The following is a 17,257-nucleotide window of genomic DNA, read 5'->3' on the forward strand; positions in this document are numbered from 1 at the left end:
TAGGATTGCTATATTTAATATTATGATATCTGTTGTAGATTGAGCAATGAGAGGCTAGACCAGGGCATGGATGCAACAAGACTTTATTTAAGAAATAAAGGACTGAACGTGTTAGCCCTGCCTGGAGCAGGCTCACAGCGATCAGCGGCTGACCGAACCCTGCAGCTGGCTTTTATAGCCGGCTGTCGAGGGCAGCCAGCCAATGAGGGGCAGCAAACGCCCCCGCAGCATGAACGGACCTGGGTGGGGACTTTGGCAAGTTCCAGGGACATAACACCCCTTCCCCCCAGATGCGAACATGCATAGTCATTTAAATAAGCGGGTGGTCTGTGCTGGCGCCCTGAGCGTCGTAACTCGGGCGAGCTGCCAAGTGTCTCAGAGTTCGGAGGAACAGGTAGGGTTGATGATGGGGTGTGAACTTGTTCGGAGGCCTGTGCTGGTACCGGTGAAGTGCTTCTGGCCGGTGGTGCCGTGGCCCCATCAGATGGTTCAGGCGGAGGACCCATCGGGCAGTCCCGGTCTACTGCCTGCTCCCTCGGTTCGGGTGATGGTGGCAAGGAGCCTCTGGACTGGTCTGCGATGAGAGTTTGGTGAGGCACCTGGGGGCTGACCTGTGCCCACGATCCGGCACTGGCGAGGTACCCTGTCGCTTCCTTAGCTGGTCCAGGTGCCTTCTCCAGATGCGGCCGTCTTCCAGCTGGACTCTGTACGACCGGGGACCGGTGATGGCTACAATCTCCCCAGGAATCCAAAGTGGGTCTCCGGCATAGCTCCTCGCAAAAACACATTCCTGTAAGACAAAATCTCTGACCCCCGTCGACGAGGCAAGAGGGGTGTCAGGGCAATAGTGAGTGGAGCCTATCCAACACAGTTCTTAGGCATCTACCCATCAGAAGTTCAGCTGGGGATTTGTTGGTGACCATGCAAGGGGTTGAGTGTTGGCTTAGTAAGAAGCAGGCGAGTTTGTGATGCCAGTCTTCTTTGCTGAATCTGGCTAACGCTTCCTTTGTGGACCTAACGGCTCTCTCTGCCAATCCGTTGCTGGCAGGATGAAAGGGGCCGTGAAGATGTGTCAGATGCCAAGATTGGAGGCAAAACAGCTGAATTCTGTAGAGGCAAACTGGGGGCCATTATCTGAAACTATAGTATCTGGTAGCCCGTGTGTCATGAATAGACGGGTCAAGGCCTTGGTAACCGCTTGAGTGGTGGTCGTGAATAGCTGGGCCACATCGATCCATTTAGAGTATGAATCTACGACCACCAAGAAGGTCTTGCCGTGTATTGGACCCGCTAAGTCAATGTGAAGCCTTGACCAAGGCGCGTTGGCGCTTTCCACTTTGTGGGGGTGGTGACTGGAGGGATGGTCTGGATTCCTGACAGGGTTGGCAAGTGCTTACCCACTTGACGATGTCGTCGTCAAGCCAGGCCACCAGACGTAACTCTGAGCCAACGCCTTCATCCGGACGATGCCGGGTGACCCTCGTGTAGTGCCTCTAAGACTGGTGTGCGAAGCGAGGCCGGAATGACAACTCTGGTGCCCCACAACAGGCAGCCCTGCAAGCTAGATAGTTCCTGTTGGCGGGTCTTAAAAGGTGTGAATTCGGTTGCGAGGTTAGTGCCCGGCCACCCCTCCTCACCCAGTCCAGTACCTGGGCGATTGTCTTGTCCGTCTTGGATTTGGTAGTGATGTCGAGGGCGGTGATAGGAAGGTCGAGCTCGGTGACATCGAAGATGGCATGGACCGGGCCGGGTCCTCAGCTGGAGCTGGCAGGGGGCAGCGGCTGAGGCGTCTGCGTGGCTTAACGTTTTTCCTGGGCGGTGGATGAGCTTGTGCGAGTATGCCGCCAGGAACAAGGTCCACCTCGTCATTCTGGGAGACAACACTTGGGAGTCTGCTTGTCTCCGGATAGAAGACCCAGAAGAGGCTTGTGGTCCGTGATTAATTGAAAGTTTTGGCCAAAAGGAATTCATGAAATTTCTTTACCGCTGCCACTGCGGCTAAAGCCTCCTTGTCAATTTGACTATAGTTACGCTCTGTTGCTGAGAGCGTTCTGGAAAAGAAAGCGATTGGTGCCTCGGAGCCATTGGGTAGTCTGTGGCTCAAGACAGCTCCAATCCCAAAGGGATGCATCAGCTGCTAATACTAATGGAAGATGTGGGTCAAATTGTATAAGGACCGCGTCTGATGTGAGCAGTGATTTGACTGCGCAGCAGCGGTGTTTTCCTTGTGTCCCCAGTGCCAAGGTGATTTTTATCTAAGAGCCTGTGTAAAGGCTCTGCTACTGATGCCTTGTGAGGAAGGAATGACGCATAGAAGTTCAATAACCCCAAAAAGGCTTGTAGCTCGGCTTTAGTGGTTGGTGTGGGTGCCTCGTGGATTGCCTTGACTTTGGATTCTAGGGGTGAATGCCTGAGGCGTCAATTCTATAGCCCAGAAAGTCCACCTGTCTAGTGGCAATGGCACATTTCTCCCTTTTTAATTTGAGGCCATGCTGCCTGAACCTGTCTAACACTGCTCTGACTCTCTGGAAGAGTTGGGGCCTGTCCCTGGCCAAGACCAATATGTCGTCGAAGTAGGGTACTACGCCAGGAGGCCCTGAAGTATACGCTCCATGAGGATTGGAAAATGCCAGGGGCAACACTCACGCCAAATTGGAGCGCCTGCACCGGAAAGCACCCTGTGGGTCACGATAGTCTGTAATTCGGCTGTTTGGTTGTCAACAGGGAACTGTTGATACGCTTGTGACATGTCCAATTTGGCAAAAATGTTGCCAGGCTCAAAAGTGTGCAATAAATGTTGAATGACCGGGACTGGGTAAGCGCTAACTTGTAAGCGGTTAATTGTTGTTTTGTAATCCGAACAAATTCTCAGACTGCCGTCTTTTTAAGGGTGTGACAATTGGCGTCTCCCATTTGGCGAAGTCTGTCGGCTCAATGACCCTTGCTTTAATAATTTATCCAGTTCCGCGTCCAGTTTAGGCGAATGGCGAATGGGACTCTACGAGGTTTCAGCCGGACTGGAACTGCTTGGGGTCAACTGCAAATGAGATGGGAGTACCGTTATAACACCCCAACTCATCGCTGAATACGTCTGAGTAGTCAGTGAATAAGGAGTCAGTGTCAGAAGCTGAGACAGCATGGACTCCTGTTAACCCTAGGCCGAGGTAGGGGGAACCAATCAAGCCCCAAGAGACTAGGGAGGTTGCCGTTAACTACCACTAGAGGCAGGTGGCCCTTGAAAGCTTTAAAATTAACAAGGAACTTGCCTTTGCCGAGTACTGGAATGTCCTTCCCTTGATAGTCTCTCAAGGTGAGCTGGCACTTCTGGAGCTGGTCTCTGGATAGTCTGGGCTGGATTTTCTTGAGAGTGCTCCAAGAGATGATTGAGAGCGCTGACCCCGTGTCAACCTCCATACGACAAGGTTTACCTTCTAATAAAATGGAGAGTGTGATTTTACTAATAGAATGACAGGTGTGGTTAGCATGGTAGCAAGTGTGACAATTTAGTACTTGCCTTTGGGGTCCAGAATGGGGAAAGGAAGGAACCTTTTGTGCTGAGTTGTGTGCAGCTTGGCAGACCCTGGCGATGTGGCCTTTTTTGTGGCAATTGTTGCAGGTGGCCCCTTTGAATTTGCACGAAGCTCTCGAGTGAGGTCCGCCACAGGATAGGCACAGGATGATGTGTTTGGGTGTGCTGTTGCTTTCTAGCCTGCTTCCTACCTGTGGTTGTTTGGCATGAGCGAGGCGGTGGATGTCTGTTTGATCGTTGGGATCATCTTCGTTGACCACCTCTTCTGAGTGGATGGTGGCACAGCTTTGTTTGGGAACGGGACCTTGAATCTCTGTGGCTGACTGGGTTGCCAGTTCTGCAGCCAAGGCTTCCTCGACGGCCTGGGAGAGGTTGAGATCCTTCCTGGCAAGCAGTCGCCTTTGGAGGTGAAGGTCCTTGACCCCACAGACGAGCTGGTCGAGGAGCATGTCATCCAGGTAGTTCCCGAACCCGCAGTGGAGAGCTGCAGTCCTCAAGGCGGCCATGTACTGGTTGATGGTTTCCTTTTCAGCTTGCTTCCTCATCCAGAAGGTGAAACGCCTCACGATCTGTGAGGGTCTGGGGAGTAATGATTAGTGAGGATCTCCAGCAATTCTGCCCAGGGAACATTCTTTAACTCACGTGGAGCAACGAGTGCTGTGGCGGTATCAAAAAGCGATGGCTCCGCAATAACTGAGGAAGAATGACTTCTTTCTGTGCTCCCCAGCATCAGCCAGACCAATGGCGTCGATGTAGTGGTTAAAGCGATTTTTGTAAGACTCCCACTTTTCTTCATCAGGCTTGAATGGTGGGAAGGCTGGGTTGGAGTTCATGTTGTGACTTCTGCAGGTTACACTGCTTGTGAGATCTCTCTGGGGCGACAAATGGCCCTTAGTGCTCTTGTCAGGCTAGTGACTTCAGTTCTTGAGAGGTTCCACAGAATCTCTCTGTTCTCTCTGGGTTGCGCTATGGCTCAGGCTGCAACGGTCGTTGACAGCGTTATTTGAATTTCCGCGCTCCTGGAGGCGTAGGCGGCAATGGCTGACCGCCGCTGACAGTGATTTGAATCTCGCACCCTGCGCTGGCGTCGGAGACTCCCGGAATGACAGCACCACGCTGTACTCCGACTCGAATTCAAACGACAGCCGTTTGAATTTCACGCCCCTTTTGAGCTGAGCGGCTGCGACTCGCAGGCGCTTTACTTTCCCTGTAGCTTGCTAACCGAGCGACTACAGACGCTCTTCCTTTCGCTTTTGCTGACCGAGCTCTCCGGCGGCGCGGCTGCGGCTCAGCAATTGAGTGACTTCAGCTGTTGCGGATTGCCTCTGGTAGCCATCCCATCCTCGTCGCCAGTGTTGTAGATTGAGCAATGAGAGGCTAGACCAGGGCATGGATGCAACAAGACTTTATTTAAGAAATAAAGGACTGAACGTGTTAGCCTTGCCTGGAGCAGGCTCACAACGAACAGCGGCTGACCGAACCCTGCAGCTGGCTTTTATAGCCGGCTGTCGAGGGCAGCCAGCCAATGAGGGGCAGCAAACGCCCCCGCAGCATGAACGGACCTGGGTGGGGACTTTGGCAAGTTCCAGGGACATAACAATATCCTTATTGGAAGACATGTTAAAAGAGAAAAATGAATAGGTTTATTATATATAATATTGCTATTGTAAGATTAGAAAATCAATATCAATATGAGTGTTGTAAATTTTGATTCTAATTGTACAGAGATATTTGTACCCAGACAACACACTGTTTAATGGAAGATCGAATGTTCATATGTTTTAAAAAAAAATTAAAAAATTTTCCCTCATCAAATAGTTATTGGTAAATTGAGGGAGGTCAGACATCTACTTGGCTAAGGCACCAGGACAGAAACTGGGAGACCGTGAGTTCTAGTCTTGCCTTAGACACAAAGCCAGCTGGATGACCTTGGGCCAGTCATTCCCTTTCAGCCCTTGGGAGGAAACAATGGCAAATCCCTTCCAAAATCTTGCCAAGAAAACTGCAGGCACACATACACACAAACCTCAACAGAGTTTCCTTTCCCTTTTCTTTTCCTTTCCTTTCTTTTTCCTTCCTCCTTTTCCTTCCTTTTTTCTTTCCTTTCCTTTTTCCTTTCCCTTTCCCTTTCCTTTTTCCTCTCCTCTTCCAATTCTTTTCCTTTTTTCCCCTTTCTTCCCTTTCTCTGTTCTTTCTTCCCTTTCTCTTCCTTTCTTCCCTTCCTCTGTTCTTCCTTTCCTTTCCTTTCCTCTCCTGTTCTTCCTTTCCCTTTTTCCTTTCTTCCCTTTCTCTGTTCTTTATTTCCTTCCTGTTCTTCCATTCCTTTCCTTTCCTTCCCCTTGCTATTCATTTTCTTTTCCCTCTATTTAACCATCTTCATTCTTTTCCTGCAATGGAAGAAGAGAAGGAAGTGTGCAAATATGTATGTGCAAACATTTAGTATTTGTAGGCAGGGATTTATTAATTTAATAAAAGGGGTTGGTTATTTTATAGGAACTTCATATCCTTTGGATTACTTGATTTAACTTGTATTTACTTTTTATCCTGCCTGGACCTCTCTGTGACTTCTAGCAGGGATTTCCAAATGTGTTTTTAATTATTTCCATGTCTGTTCCTTTGCCGACACAGCATATTTAAAACCATGGTCATATTCCTTTAATTACAGAGCATGGAAACAGTGGGATAGGGGGTTTTGAACACTGTCTTTAAACACAACTAAAATAAGCAGTGCTTTTAAGAGCAATTTCCTGAAGGAACCAAAGTAATTCACTGGCTGTGAATTTTCTCCTGAACTCAATAGGAAGGTTGACTCTGCAAATACTTTTATCATTGGCCAGGAGTTCTTAGAATAAGCACCATGCTGATTTTTAAAAATAATTTTATACGCCAAGATAACTCTTTTAAGATGTTTTTTTTTTTTAGAGTGTTTTGACTGCACAACCTCCTCGGCTAAACTCACAGAGCAAAATACACTTTCATCTTAAGTTCAGCTGTTGGAGCCCCTTGTTAGCAACAGGCACAGCGGGTTTGGGAATTGAACAGTTAACAGTAAAATAATCATAATGTGATGATAGGAACTGAAAGGAGACAGAAGCATGTTCCTAATTATTTCCTGTTCTTTGAAATTTATCAAGAGGGGTCAGACGTTGTCAGGCAGGGAATATAATGCAAGCCTCTGAGGAAGAAGGTTGTAATTTAAATTGACCTTTAAAAAAAACCAAGCCCCACTTTTTTTTCCCAGTAGGTGTAATTATTTCTAATGTTATACTGACTAATAACATTATATCAGAAGGATAATCATTTTTAGCAAAGCTTCGTTTTGTAGAGTTTACCTGAACCGTAATATTTTCCTGAATAGCAGACCATCCTACGCTTTAAACCTCTGAACGTTCCGATAATTTGGAAAGTATACCGGCGCTTCGCTTTTATAAGGGCCAGATTTCATTTTTTAAAACCTGAAAGGAAACTTTTAAAACAAAATTATACTCAGTGGCTGCAGAGGAGTTGGCGTGCAGCTCAGGGACTATATTATAGGTAGGCCTCAAGTTATGACCACAATTGAGCCCTGAAATTTCTGTTGCTAAGTGAGACATTTGTTAAGTGAATTTTGTCCTCATTTTATGACCTTTCTGGCCACCTCTTGTTAAGTGGATCCCTGGAGTTGTTCAGTTAGTAACACAGTTGTTAAGTGAATCTGGCTTCTCCATCAACCGATCTAAGTATAGTATATAAAATCATACATTGCAATGTCCTACCTGTCAATGAATACTTCAGCTTCAACCATAACAATACAAGTGCACACAATACATACAAACTCAAGGTAAACTGCACCAAACTTGATTGCAGGAAATACGACTTCAGCAACAGAGTGGTCAATGTCTGGTATTACTCTACCTGACTCTGTGGTTTCTTCCCCAAATCCCAAAAACTTTAACCTTAGACTGTCTACTATTGACCTCACCCCTTTCCTAAGAGGTCTCTAGGGGGCGTGCATAAGCGCACAAACGTGCCTACCATCCCTATCCTATTGTTTCTTTTATATTTTTTTTATTTTTCTTATATGTATCCATGTATTCATAACTATGTTTTTACTTATACCTATTATCTTGTAAGCAATTGATAAATAAAAATAAATGAATAAAAATAAAATAAACTGGGAAATGGGGATTTTGCAGTATTCTTCCCCCTGGAGTGGGGAGGGAACGGAGATTTTGCAGTATCCTTCCCCTGCCACACCCACCAAGCCATGCCACACCCACCAAGCCATGCCACACCCACCAAGCCATGCCTACAGAACCTGTTGAGGTAATTCCCCATTAGGAGAATGAGCACATACAGGGAGACGTATTTGAGAGTAGTGTTTGAATAATACACACACAGTACACAGATACACTGTACAGTAAATGTAGGTTTTTACTTCCAGAAAGGTTTAAGCAAAGTTCAAAACAAGCAGTCCAAAGTCATTCACAGGTAAGACAGTCCGTTTTTAGTCCAGGGATAATCCAATAACAAATTCCAGTATCCAAAACAGTTCATTATCAGACTTACATCAAATCCAGTGATATCGGTCAATTAGGAAAAATGGAGGAACGGCAAAACTCTCCAACAGAAGGAAACAGAGACTCACTCACTTCACTGAGACTCTTCTGAGACTAAGGCTAAACAACCCAGGTTTCTGGCTCCATCTTATGGCCATTTGAGTAACCACACCCAATTGTAGTTTTTAGCATGCTCTTAAAGAGACAGTATTAAAATGTCTATCCTGGTTTATATATTTCCATCCCAAATAGCTGTTAGGTTACTTACATTCCTAACAGAACCAGTAGTAAAAAATTTTTTGACTCTCACCACTGTAAATCCCATGGTGCAGCAACTTAATTCTCTTCTGAACTTTTATCTACACCAACAGGGAAACACTTTACCCTTGTGGTGTGCAGCTGCACGGCCAAAGAATGGAATAACCAATGAAGACTGCCAGCCTAAAGAGAAGGAATCGAGTGAACCAGCAGGAACTTCTCAAGCAGGTTATTCGGCTGGACTTGAATAAAGATAAGACAATCTGGCTGAACCTCTCAAGGAGTTTTGCTTTTCTCTCTTTCAGCTCCCTCCTCTCTGAGATTCACTCCTAGAGTTTCTTTAACACCATGGTTCAATTGTACTCAGATGCCGCATGCTGTTTCATACCAAGTGAGCTCACGAGGGAGTGATCAATACCCCGACGTTATTGCATTTATTCCCAGCTTTGCTTTGTACTCACAGGGGTTACTTTTATACCCCTTCCTTCTGCTCCGACTAAGAGGAGTTCCCTTTCAGTCCACAAAATGCCCTGAATTTATATATGCAATGAAACAACCGTATAGGAAAATGGCAGAAGGCGATTGTCATTTTTCAAAATTATTTATTGCAGGTGTTTTTAAAAGAAGAAAACGCACAAAGATCCAGCAAAGGACAACTAACTCTAAAGAACAGGAGAACAAACCCTCAAAAAAGATAACAAACTGAAGAGCATAATTAATAATAGGCTAATAAAAGAAGCCCACCCTACGAACTTTCTTTCATTAGAAAGTGGTACAGGAAGTTCTCAACTTACAATCATTTGTTTAGTGACCGTTCGAAGTTACAATGGCACTGGCAAAAGTCATTCATACCAGGGATGGGATTCAAAAATTTTGGCAACCAGTTCTCTGCCCAATTGCTGGGTAGCCATGGCCATGGTGGGTGTGGCCTACTTGGGCTCCTGCACCACACAGGGGGGCATTTTCACTCTCCCCAGTGTCATGCCCCTGTGGAATCTGATTCCGAGGGGGAGGCTGAGCAGCTGACAGGGAGTGGGAGAGTGGCTCCAGTGGCTGTGGAAGAAACTGGGGAAGGACAAAATCTGGCTGGGCAGAACAGGGGAGAGGTGGAGCAAGGCAGAAGAAATTCAGAGGAAGATCCAGGCTCACCCTCTCTTTCCTAGGTCATGCAGGGAGGAACAGAGAAGGGAGCAACATCAGTTGCATGGCTTACAGGGGAGGAAAGGGCCCTGATTCCCTTCATTAGCTGCAGCTGGGAACACAGTATTTAAAAAGGGAGTTTGCGCACAGCAACTCCCTTTGTGTATGTTTTGTTGTCTTTTGAAGTCTGCAATTCCTTATCCTGCCCTGTCCAGTTAATTGCTGCAGCGTGGTTTGTGTGGATTTTTATTTATATATATGTACTTTGTTCTCAGACTGAATTTCCTTCATTTAAAGACTGTTCTTGGGAGAGCAAAGTTGGAGGTATTAAAGGGACTTTTCTTACTTATGTGACTGTGTGGCCTTTGTGCCATGCCGGGTCATCACACCTGGGCCCCAGAGGCTTTCCTCAAGCCTCCAGGAGGGCAAAAGCGACCTCCTCTGGGCTTTGGAGTCTTTCTGGAAGCTGGAAATGGGCCCATTTCTAGACTTTCGGACCTTCCAGGAAGCCTGTTTTTCGCCTCCCTGAGCCTCCACGCAGGCCCTGCTGGCATCAGGGGTAAGATTCAAATTTTTTAACAACCAGTTCTGTGGGCATGCCTTAGTTGGTGGGTGTGGCTTGGTGGTCATGTAATTGGCTGGGCATGGCCAACACAATATCACTCACATTGAGGCACGCATCTCCTCGCCTGGCCTCTCATGACTGTGGGGATGCTGCAACACTTTTTTCCATGCCATTGTAACTCTGAATGGTCACTCCACACAAGCAAAGTACCAGCAAAGGAGGGGGGAAAAACTCCAGAGATGTTCCTGAGACAGGAAGTCTAGTCCTGCCAAGAATGTAATAAGGTTAACAGAGAGGCAGTTTCTGTAAGCAACACCAGAATGTTTCCTTCCTGCCTTCCTTACAGGATTAGGCCAGGAATTTCTTCTAACAACCGGTTCTCCGAACTGCTTAGAATATTAACAACCAGTTGTACCGAATAGGTGCAAACTGGTAGAATCCCACCCCTGCCTGGCATCCAAAACGAACCATGTGGAGACTCCCTGAAGGGGTGGGGTGGGCAGGGCCAGCCAGTCCTTGCAACTACTGGTTCAGCGAAACAGATATAAAATTAGCATCTGGTTCACCCGAACTGGTCCAAACCGGCTGAATCCCACCCTGACTCATACCCATTTTCCACAATTATGACCTTTGCAGAATCCCTATGGTCACATGATCAAAATTCAGATGCTTGGCACCTGACTTATATTTATGATGGTTGCAACGTCCTGGGGTCATGTGATCCCTTTTTGTAACCTCCTTTTATATGGGGCAATTATATATATATTGTAAGTTATACCTGAGAAAACGAAGAACAGAAATATGACCTTTTACCAAACTATGACTTTTTACAATGATTACTGGACAATTATATAACTGTATCTAACAAACATATTATGTTTTGTAACTCGTTGTGTTTTAAAAATGAAATGTCATGTTCTTGGCTGGAGTGGGCATTTGTAATTTTGGCTTGAATCTTAATGTAAGAGATACTAGGTCACCCTGACCTAATGGAAGCCTGTTAAGGATCCATTATGTTTAGATGGACATAACAGGAAGACATGGTCATGAGAAGAATGTGGCTTCCCAGAGATGATGGTTTGTGAGGAATTAAAGATGGAAAACTACCTAGGAAAGCCTCTAAAACCCCTGAGTGAGCATAACAGGAAGAATTATGTAATCCTTTGAATATGATATTCCATATATTAGATCGGGTAGATCGGTTCCCACAGAGACGCGAGACCAAAAGTGTTCATTCAGCCCTTTATTTGGTATACAGACCAATGCAGGACCTCGGAGCCACAGCAACCCTTCATATCGGAATTGCTCGCGGCTTGGCGGCCAATGACAAGGCTTTGAATCTCCCGCGATCGGCTCGGCCAATCGCGGTTGATTCTTAGTGCGCCAATCACGGCCGTTTAGTTGGCCGATCAGGTTGCGGTCCGTGTGGACCAATCAAGGTTCAGGGTTTGGAGTATGCTAATATAGAACACCAGAAAAGCTGTAACCATTTTAAGGGCGGTGTCTTCATCTCCTATTTGTTGGGGAGATGGGGTCCTATTCACATATTTGCAAATATTCTGAATAAAGAAAGCTTTTTACAGTTTCTTTTGGTTGTCCAGTGTGTTTTTTATGGTGTATTCTCACACCTCCCGACAAGCAAAGTCAATTGGGGAAGCCGGATTCATTTCAACAATAGTGTGACTAATTTAACAACTGCACTGATTCCCTTAACAACGGTGGCAAAAAAAGTTTGTAAAATGGGGCAAAAATTCACTGAACAAATGTCTCACTTAGCAACAGAAATTTTGGGCTGAATTGTGGCCCCTACGTTGAGGGCTACCTATACAACGTTTGTGATTTTTCAACTTTTCCTATAGGTAGGAAAACAGAAATGCAGAATACAGAATAATAACATTGGGAGAGACCCTGGAGCAGAGGTGGTATTCAGCAGGTTCTGACCAGTTCTGGAGAACCGGTAGTGGAAATTTTGAGTGGTTCAGAGAACCAGCAAATACCAGCTCTGACTGGAGATTTTACAGTCTCCTTCCCCTGTCATACCCACCAAGCCACTCCTACAGAACCAGTAGTAAAAAAAAGAAATGAATCCTACCACTGCCCTGGAGGTCTTCTAATCCAACCCCTGGAGACCCTATACCAGGGGCCTCCAAACTTGGCAACTTTAAGACTTGTGGACTTCAAGTGGCTGGAGAATTCTGGGAGTTGACATCCGCAAGACTTAAAGTTGCCAAGTTTAGAGACCTCTGCCCTATACCATCCAGGACAAATTATTGCCCAGGCTCTTCCTAAAAACCTCCAGTGGATAGAACAGAACAGAACAGAACAGAACAGAACAGAACAGAACAGAACAGAATAGAATAGAATAGAATAGAATAGAATAGAATAGAATAGAATAGAATAGAATAGAATAGAATTCTTTATTGGTCCAGTGTGGTTGGACATACAAGGAATTTGTCTTGGTGCAAATGCTCTCAGTGTACATAAAAGAAAAGATACATTAGTCAAGAATCATCAGGTACAACACTTAATGATAGTCATAGGGTACAATAAGCAATCAAATCATACTAGGAAACAGTCAATATAAATTATAAGGATACAAGCGACAAAGTTACAGTTATACAGTCACAAGTGGGAGGGAAGGGGTGATAAGGCTAAGTCTGTGTCTGTCCTGTTGGGTTGCAGAACCAAACCAGACAGTTATAGAGGTGCAGATGATAGACTCAATAAGTGATAGAGCACCCCAAATTTCTGGAGACAAGCTGTCCCACTGATTAATTGAAGATGTTTTCTTTATTTTTAAGATTTATTTTCAAAACCTATTTGAATTCAAAGCCTATTTGAACTGATTCTTATTTTATTCTTTATGGGTCTGATTCGATTTTCTAATCCAATGCTTCCACCTTTTATTAATAGAGGGGTTTTTTATTCATTTATCCTTATACCTGTCCTTTTCATTGCCATCTCTTTGGCACAAGAACAAAGATCTGGATAAGGATGCGGATTAGAAAAAAAAACAACAGATTCAGTAAAGAAAGGAGTTTTTCAAATCTGAGAATCTATAGCCAGGCTAACACTAATGTCTTTCTTCGATTAAATATTTAAAAAATCCACAAAAGTCCAGGGAAAAAATATTGCTTGCTTCTGGAAAGAACGCAGAAATAGCACTGAGAAAATTTGCATTTTAAATGTTTGCCTCGGAGGAATATGTGTAAGCCTCTCATTTGAAGAAATCTGCATTTAATAAATCACTAATTTATATTAGTCAATGTCAATAATTAAGTAGAGGTTTACTACTTAATATACCACTCCATATATTATGGGGAACTGTGTACATTAAAACGTTAAAAAATAATCATAACATTCATAAAAACTCAACAGATCGGTAATCATTCTACTCTCACAGTCAGTGAAATGGTCCCAGATTTTTGTGATCTATGCATGCAAAAAAACCTACATTATACTTTATTAAGTATAATTGAACTTTATTGGGGACATACTATCCTCAGGCTGCATAATTCAGAGGTGGTATTCAGCAGGTTCTGACCAGTTCTGGACAACCGGTAGTGGAAATTTTGAGTAGTTCAGAGAACCGGCAAATACCACCTCTGACTGGCCTCGCCAACCTCATCTATTCTCTGCCTCCTGAGTCCCAGCTGAATGGCTAAGTCTTCTTTGGTTGCCCTGCACAGGAGAAAGGAGCTGGAAAGTAGGTTAGTGGGGTGGGGAGGGAATGGGGATTTTATAGTATCCTTCCCCTGGAGTGGGGTAGAAATGGAGATTTTACTGTGTCCTTTCCCTTCTGTGGGGTAGAAATGGGGATTTTACAGTATCCTTCCCCTGCCACACCCACCAAGCCACACCATGCCCACCAAGCCACGCCCACAAAACCGGTTGTAAAAAAAAATTGAATACCACCACCAGCAAAATCAGAAAGGCTATGAAAATTGTGCTTCCACATCTCAAGATCATCTGGATTGTTACTTGGTTTTAAGATTTGACCGAGTTATTCAGCTCAAGGCTATGTTAGCCATAAATGTTGACAGATCCATTAGCCCATTGCCCAAATAAGATCGAACTGGAAAGGAAGATTAAAATCGTAGGAGATGACCAAAGCTGATCCCAAGGAAGGGGTCAAGCACATCATTGGTCTCAAGTCCCTTCATGTCCACAAGAGATCTAAGCCCAACTCACCTTGAATTCCCTTATCTACCGCTAATTTGCTTTGACTATTAGTAGTTCACTCTTGCAGAGAGCACTAGCATGCAATCAACCTATATTAATTGGAACCGCCTTGACTCCTGATTTCCTGTGCTTGACAAGTGTCTTTATTTATATACACACTTAAGGAGGGGCACTTCACCCAAATAAAGTGTTGGTTCTGTTCCAAGCTGGGAGAAAGAGGCTGAAAAATAACATGGAGGCCGATTGGAAAGAAAGTTGGTTTATTGATGAAGCAGAACCACCAGTAGTTTGTGGTTCTAGGACAGCTGACAAACTGGAACTGAGAGGGTGAGTTTTATACTTCTGGATTCCTATGGGGTTGTGCAGGGCTCATGGCTGGCTCTATAGGCAAAAGAGGAAATGCAAATCTTAGGTATTTGTCTGAACTAATTTTGTCAACCTTTGGTTTGCCTAAATGTGTTGCTTATCTGGAATCTCTATCTGACCCAGTCTTTCTGAATGGATTACCAAATCTGCATTTCTATAAGCTGGCCTCCTCAGTTTCTGCTTGGAGGGCAGGGAAACTGGGACTGGTTTCTGCCTCCCTTAAGACTTTTTTTCCCCATTTCTCCTTTAGGGGAAATATTCTATCCTGCCTTTTCAATATTCCCCAAAATATTTCATCCTTGGGGGAGGGGGCTTCCCACAAGAGGAAAGAGAGCAACTTAGAAAGGTACAGAATTGTTTTATGTACAGTTCAAACATGTTAAGTTTGGAATGTGTCTTTTCATGGGTTAGCTTCATTCGACTGATCTGGGATGTAGTACACATGCTCAGTATCTTTATATGTAACATGTAAATTCCGTAGCATCTCATAAGACCAATAGTCTTCAACTAATTTAGCTCATTTAGTGACCGTTCAAAGTTACACCATTGAAAAAAGTGACTTATGACCATTTGTCACACTTATGACCATTGTAGCATCCTCATGGTCATGAGATCTAAATTGAGACAGTTGGCAACAGACTTGCATTTGTGATGATTGCACTATCCTGGGAGCATGGGAAAAAACAATTCCTACCAACCTCCTTTCCACTGAGGACCTGTATACTGCATAAGTCAAAAAGAGGGCTGTGAAAATATTGACAGACCCCTCACATCCTGGACATAAACCATTTCAACTCCTACCCTCAAAATGATGCTATAGGGCAGAGTTGCCAACCTTTGGGACCTCAGGGACCACCAAACTCATAATTTTAAATCCTGTGGACCACTAATATGAATTTTGACTGACGGTGGCTTGCTGATGTTTTCCCAGGGTCAATGCAGAAAGCAGCAGAGACCTTGAGAAAATCCCCCAAAAGTTTGCAGGAAAATTCCCCACCCCGTTTTCCTACCAATCGATCATTCTTTACCATCTCCAGCTCCATTCTCAGGGGAGAGCGAGAGAGAGAGAGCGAGAGAGAGAGACTTTTGCTTTCATGCAAGGAAAGTAGCAGAAGCAGCAGAAGTCTTTCTTTCTCTCCCCCAAATTCCGCAAGAAATGAATCTTTGCCGGTGCAGCCTCTTGGAGCAGGATGCCTTGCAGGGCAGTCATTTCTGGCAGAGTTTGGGGGAGAGAAAGAAAGACTTTTGCTGCTTTCCTTGCATGCAACCAAATGCAGAAGAAGAAAGACGCAGCCCGGTGACCAGGCGAGGTGTGTGGGTGAGTGGGGCAAATTCCTCCCCTCCGCCCTTTTCCCCCTCCCCTATCTCATGTTTGCAATGCAAGAGACTCAAGCCTTGTGTTTCCACGGGCCATGTGGGTGGCACAGCCTTGTGTTCCTGCTTAGACTGGATTAATTACTTTGGGGGTCGCATTTCTCTGCAGACCACCAAAATTTTCTCACAGCCCACCAGTGGTCCCCAGCCCACTTGTGGGCGACCACTGCTATAGAGCACTGCACACCAGAATAAACTAGACACAAGGACAGTTTTCCCCCGAATACCATCACTCTGCTAAACAAATAATTCCCTCAACACTGTCCAACTATTTACAAAGTCTGCACTGCTATCACTGTTAATCTTATCATCACTCCTTATCACCCATCCCCTCCCACTTGTGACTGTATGATTGTAACCTTGTTGCTTGTATCTTTACGATCTATATTGACTGTTTCCTAGTATGATTTGATTGCTTATTGTACTCTATGACTGTTATTAAGTCTTGTACCTGATGACTCTTGACAAATGTATCTTTTCTTTTATGTGCACTGAGAACATTTGCACCAAAGACAAATTCCTTGTGTGTCCAATCACACTTGGCCGATAAAGAATTTCTATTCTATTCTTTTGTGACTTTCTGACAAGCAAAGTTAATAGGTAAACCAGATTCACTTAAACAACTGTTTGACTAACTGAACCATTGCAATGATTCATTTAACAACTGTGCCAAGGAAGGTCACAAATTGAGGCAAAAACACTCAACATATACTTTGGACTCAGCTGTGGTCCTAAGTCAAAGGACTACCTGTATCCTTAGTATGATGTTGTTAATGCTCATTGTCATATTTAGAAGGTGTGCTTCCCACATTGTAATGAGTTTGCGAGTTACTAAAGTTCATATTTATGTATGATCCAGTGGTGGGATTCAAAAGTTTTTACTACCGGTTCTGTGGGCGTGGTTTGGTGGGCTTGGCTTGGCTTGGCTTGATGGGCGTGGCAGGGGCAGGTTACTGTAAAATCCCCCTTCCCTTCCCTCCCCACCCCACTAACCTGCTTTCCAGCTCCCTTCTCCTATGCAGGGCAACCAAAGAAGAGCCAGCCGATGAGCTGGGACTCAATGGGAGACAGAGAATAGATGGGGGCAGAGCCAGTCAGAGTTGGGATTTGCTGGTTCTCTGAACTATTCAAAATTTCTACTACCGCTTCTCCAGAACTGCTCAGAACCTGCTGAATACCACCTCTGGCCTTGACAGGTTTGAATCAGTTGTTATCAAACTCTACATGGAGCGCTTCCTTTTTTTACTTCAAAGAATTAGAAACATTAATCTAAGAAGCTCCTCATGGTAGTTACGGAAAACTTTA

This window comes from Pseudonaja textilis, chromosome 6 (assembly GCF_049901715.1).
Source record: "Pseudonaja textilis isolate UNSWEBS1 chromosome 6, rPseTex1.2, whole genome shotgun sequence".
Lineage (NCBI taxonomy): Eukaryota > Metazoa > Chordata > Lepidosauria > Squamata > Elapidae > Pseudonaja > Pseudonaja textilis.